Genomic DNA, 6,021 nt, shown 5'->3' with positions numbered 1-6,021 from the left:
CCAGATGGAAAAAGAGATAAGAAAACTCTCTGAGGAGAACAAATCCTTCAGACAAAGAATAGAATTCAGGGAGATTGATGAATTTAGTAGAAATCAGGAATCAATACTTCAAAACAAAAAAATGAAAAATTAGAAGAAAATGTGAAATATCTCATTGAAAAAACAACTGATATGGAAAACAGACTTAGGAAAGATAATTTAAAAATTATTGGAATGCCTGAAAGTCATGATCAGGAAACGAGCCTTGACATCATTTTCAAAGAATTACTACAGGAAAATTGCCCTGATATTCTAGAAGGAGAGGGCAAAATAGAAATGGAGACAATCCACCGATCCCCCAGAGAAAGAGATCCCAAAAAAGCAACCCCTAGGAATATTATAGCCAAGTTCCAGAACTACCAAGTCAAAGAGAAAATATTACAAGCAGCCAGAAGGACACAGTTCAAATATCATGGAGCTGAAGTCAGGATCACACAGGACTTAGCAGCAACTACATTGGAAGCTCGTAGGGCTTGGAATACAATATACCGGAAGGCAAAAGAACTTAGAATGCAGCCAAGAATGAACTACCCAGCAAGGCTGAATGTCCTCTTCCAGGGAAAAAGATGGACTTTCAATGAACCAGGGGTATTTCAAATGTTCCTTTTGGAATGGCCAGAGCTGAACAGAAGGTTTGATCTTCAGATACAGGACTCAGGTGAAGCATGGAGATTGGAGGAGAGGGGGGAAATAGGAGGGATTTAATGAGGATGAACTGCATGTATTCCTGCATAGAAAAATGACACTGATAATACTCAGTGAACCTTCTCAGTTAATAGAGCAGGTAGAGGGAGCTTTTATAGTTGAAGCACAGGAGAAAGCTGAATTCGAAGATAAAATATGGTGTAAAAATGGAGTCAATAGAAAAAAAGGGAAATGGAATGGGAGAAAGAAAAAGGAGAGGGGGAATAGTCAAGATATTTCACATAAGATTTTTTTTTATTAAAATGAGCTATTTCAATGATATGGAAGGGGGAGGCAAGGGGGAATGAGGGAACCTTTGCTCTCATCAGAGATGGCTAGGAGAGGAAACAGCATATATACTCAATGGGGTATAGACATCTGGAGTAAGAAGGAGGGGGGAGCAGGGGGAAGGGGTGGGGATGTGAATAAAGGAGGAGAGGATGGACCATGGGAGGAGACTGGTCAGATATAACACATTTTCTTTCTTACTTCTTGCAAGGGGCTGGGATTGGAAGGCCTGCCCAGGACCATGGGGCCAGGTAGATGCTGGGCTTAATGGGTGGTATGGGGGCTCAGGGCTTCTTGGCCCCAGGACCAGGGATCTGTATGCTGAGCCAGTCAACGACCCTACAGCAGAGTCAGAGTGAAAGGAGAGAGAAAATATAGTACATGGTAGTGGAAAAATAAGAAAGGAGGGAGTTGCAATCAGCAATGGCAACAGTGGAATAATATGGAAGTAACTTTTGTGATGGACTTATCATAAAGAATGAGATCCACCCATGATAGAGTTGTTGGTGTTGGAACAAAGACTGAAACACATTTTTTGTTATTGTTATTTGGGGGAGGATGCAGGGCAAGTGGGTCTGGATGGCCTGCCTGGGGCCACATCGCAGGGTGATCTTTGGGTGTCTGGGGCCGAATTTGGACCCAGGTGCTCCTGGTTCAAGGGCCAATGCTCTGTCTGCCACCCAGCCAGCCACCCCTACTATTATTACTATTTTATTTTATTTTGGGTCTTTTTTTTTTTGGTTTTTGCAGGGCAGTGGGGATCGGGTGGCTTGCATGTCACACGGCTGGGTGATTGTTGGGTTTATGAGGCTGGATATGGACTCGGGTGCTCGTAGCTCCAGGGCTGGTGCTTCGTCCATTGTGCCACCTGGCCATACCTACATTTATTACTATTATTTATTTTTTATTTTAATTTTTTCTCTCCCCTTTACTTTTTTCACCCAAGCAAGTCTATCTATATTCATGGGGGAGGAGGGGTATTTTGTTTACTTGTAAAAAAAGAATATTTTATTAATGTAAAAAAGAACATTTGTACAAAATGAGAATAAAAAAATAAATTAAAAAAAGAATTGCAAAAAAAAGAAATGTAATTCTATTAGATGGAATATAATTAGGTAGAAGATATGAACAGTCATGATACGTCTATGACTTTGATGGAATGATTTAAAAATATATTTCATTAAAAAGGAGGACAATAAAGAGACAGGAGGAAAGGGGAGATTGAATGGGGTAAAATTCATTGCATGAAGAGGTGTAAAAGACTTATTACAATAAGGGGAGGGGAAGAAGAGAGGAAGTGAGAAACACCTGAACCTTACTCTCATTAGATTTGGCTCAAAGAGGAATTAGCACACACATTCAGTTGAATTTAGAAATTTATCTTACTTTTCAAGTATTAGGAGAGGCAAGGGGGTAGGGAGCGAAGAAGGGACTATTAGAATGGAAGGAAGAAAGAAGGGGGAGAGGGAAAGGGAAAAGAAAAGGAGGGTAGATAAAAGGGGGTAAACTCATTGAGAGAGGCAGTATTCAGAAGCAAAATACTGGGGAGGAAGGATAAGGTGAAAGAAGGGGGGAAATGGAGGGGAGATAGCATAAAGAGCAATTAAAGAGTTAGTAATTTTAACTCTGCATGTGAATGGAATGAATTCTCCTATAAAATGGAAACAGATAATGGAGTGGATTAAAAATCAGAGTCCCACAATATGCTGCTTACAAGAAACACATTTGAAGCAGAAAGATATACACACAGGGTAAAAGTAAAAGGTTAGAGCAGAATATATTGTGCTTCAACTGAAGTGAAAAAATCAGGGGTAACAATCTTTATCTGACACAAAGCAGTTACAAAAGTAGATCTCTTTAAAACAGATAAGGGAAGAAACTATATACTCCTAAAAAGTACCATATACAATGAATTGATTTCAAAATTAAATATGTATGTACAAAATGCATCAAGCTAAATGAGTTACAGGAAGACATAGAAAACAAAACTCTACTAGTGGGAGACCTCAACTTCCCTCATTCAGAATTAGATAAATCTAACCATAAAATAAACAAGAAGGAAGTTAAGTAGTAAATAGAATATTAGAAAATTTAGACATGATAGACCTTTGGAGAAAATTGAAGGGGTTTGAAAGGAATATAACTTTTTTTTCTGCAATACACGGCACCTACACAAAAATTGACCATGTATTAGGGCATTAAAAACCTCATAATCACTTGCAGAAAGGCAGAAATATTGAATGCATCTTTTTCAGACCATGATACAATAAAAATCACATGCAATAAAGGGCCATGGAGAGATAGACCTAAAACTAATTGGAAACTAAATAACCTTGTTTTAAAGAATGAATGAATCAAACAAAAAATCATAGAAAGAATTAATGATGTCATCCAAAACAATGACAACATACCAAAACTTATGGGATATAACCAAAGCAGTTATTAGGGTATATATTATATCTCTAAATGCTTACATGAATAAAATAGAGAAAGAGGAAAGCATGCAGCTAAAAATGTTAGAGAAAGAACAAATTTATAATTCCTAATTAAATGCCAAATTAGAAATTCTGAAAATTAAAAAAATTCTGAAAATTCTTAAAATTGAAGGCAAGAAAGTTATTGAACTAATGAATAAAACTAATATTGTTTTTATTAAAAAATAAAATATTTCATTAATTTTATTTAAAAAGGAGAGATAAAAACTAAATTACTAGTATAAAAATGAAAACGGTGAATTCACCAATGAGGAGGAAATTGAAGTAATAATTTGGAACAATTTTGTCAAATTGCATGCCAATAACTTTAAAGTGAAATGTATGAATATTTGCAAAAATATAAATTGCACAGAAAAGGAATTTAAAAACTTAATTTCAGGAAAATTAGTTCAATAAGCCATCAATGAATTCCCTACAGAAAAAAAATCACCAGGGCCAGATGGATTCACAAGTAAATTATATCAAACATTCAAGAAACAATTGGTTCCTTGAACAATTCTATATAAACTATTTGAAAAAATGGGTAAAAAAGGAACTCAGTCAATAGGGTGCTGATAACTAAATCAGGAAGAATCAAAACAGAGATAGAAAATTATAGATTGAATGTGGATACAAAAACTTTAAATAAAATATTAACGAAGTGATTATAGCAAGTTATTACTGGGTTAATACACTATGAACAAGTAAGCTGTGTGAATGCTGAGTTAGTTCAATATTAGGAAAACTATCAGAAAATTGACTATATCAATAACAAACCTAACAGAAATAAATGATCATCTCAACAGATGATGGAAAAGCTTTTAACAAAATACTCAAAACACTAGAGAGCAATGGAAGAAATGAATTGTTCCTCAAAATGATAAGAAGAATCTATCTGAAACATCAAGAAGCCTTATATGTAATGAGGATAAGCTAGAAGCATTCCTAATAAAATCAAAGGTAAAACAAGGATTCTTGTTATTCAGTGGTGTAATATAAATGTTAGCTTTAGCAATAAGAGAAGAAAAAAGAAATTGAAAGAATTAGAATTAGTAATGAAAAAACAAAACTCATTCTTTGTCAATGATATGATGATATACCTAGAGAACCCTACAAAGTCAAGAGAATAGGAGGTCGAATTCAACCTCAGACACTTGACTCTTACTAGCTGTGTGACCTTGGGCAAGTCATTTAAGCCTGATTGCCTCTCCCAGAACCATCTCCAGTCATCCTGATTCATATGTACCTCCCACACCAAGGTTAGAATGAAAAGGGGGCATGGCATCTTAGCTGGGTAACCTTGGGATAAAGGTTGGTAGCAAGATGTGGCTCTAGAGGAGAAAATGAGACTGGTGACTTAGTACAGCAACCCCTCACTCAAGTCCAATTCACATGATTGTCATGACATCATTCCCCTGATATCATAGTGTTCTTCAAAAATTAAGGACATTATTAAAAATTAAACATTATTATTAAGACTGAAAGAAGTGAGAAGGAAGTAAGACTAACATTCTTTTCTACTCACTGGTCTCTCTCTAAGAGCCTTCCTTCCAGCTTGAGTATAAAATTTAGCCTGAAACTGGAGGTTGCAAAGGGTCTGGGAACTTTAGCTAAAGGAGGCAGACAATGGAGTGGAAGCTTACCTACCCCTGGTTCCTGGTCTCCAGCACAGAAAGATTTCCTTGAAGAAAGCAGGAAGGAGTTTAAAAATCAATTGGAAAGGGGCGGCTAGGTGGCACAGTGGATAGAGCACCAGCCCTGGAGTCAGGAATAGCTGAGTTCAAATCTGACCTCAGACACGTAATAACTACCTAGCTGTGTGACCTTGGGCAAGCCACTTAACCCTATTGTCTTGCAAAAAAAAATCTAAAAATAAATTAATTGGAAAATTTGGGAGAGACAATTAATACCTTGCAACAAGAAAATAAACCATTGGAAAATACAATTGGACAAGTGCAAAAAGAAAATAATTCTCTCAAAACTTCAATGGGTCAAATGGAAAACTCTTTCAAAAATAGAACTGACCAATTGGAAAAGGAGCTGCAAAAGGTAAATGAAGAAAATTCTTCTCTAAAAAAAAGAATGGAGTCTATAGAAACTAATGACTTCATGATACAGTAAGAGTCTTTTAAACAAAACCAAAAAATCAAAAAAATAAAGGAAAATGTAAAATACTTCATCAGCAAAACCACTGACTTTGAGAATAGAATGAGGAGAGACAACCTGAGAATTATAGGTCTTCCTGAAAACATTGAAGAGAAAAAAAGCCTGGATTTAATATTATAGGATTTAGTGATGTAAAACTGCCCTGATATCATAGAACCAGAGGGCAAAGTCGTTATTGAAAGAATACCTTGATCCCCTCCAGAAAGAGATCCTAAAATGAAAACACCAAGGAATGTTGTGGCCAAATTCCAGGACTATCAGATAAAAGAGAAAATCCTGCAAGAAGCCAGAAAGAAACAATTTAGACACCAAAGAGTCACAGTAAGGATTACACAGGACCTGGGCTGCATCAACGTTAAGGAAGAGAAGG

Source organism: Macrotis lagotis, chromosome 6, assembly GCF_037893015.1.
Source record: "Macrotis lagotis isolate mMagLag1 chromosome 6, bilby.v1.9.chrom.fasta, whole genome shotgun sequence".
NCBI lineage: Eukaryota > Metazoa > Chordata > Mammalia > Peramelemorphia > Peramelidae > Macrotis > Macrotis lagotis.
This window is presented reverse-complemented; position numbering follows the sequence as displayed.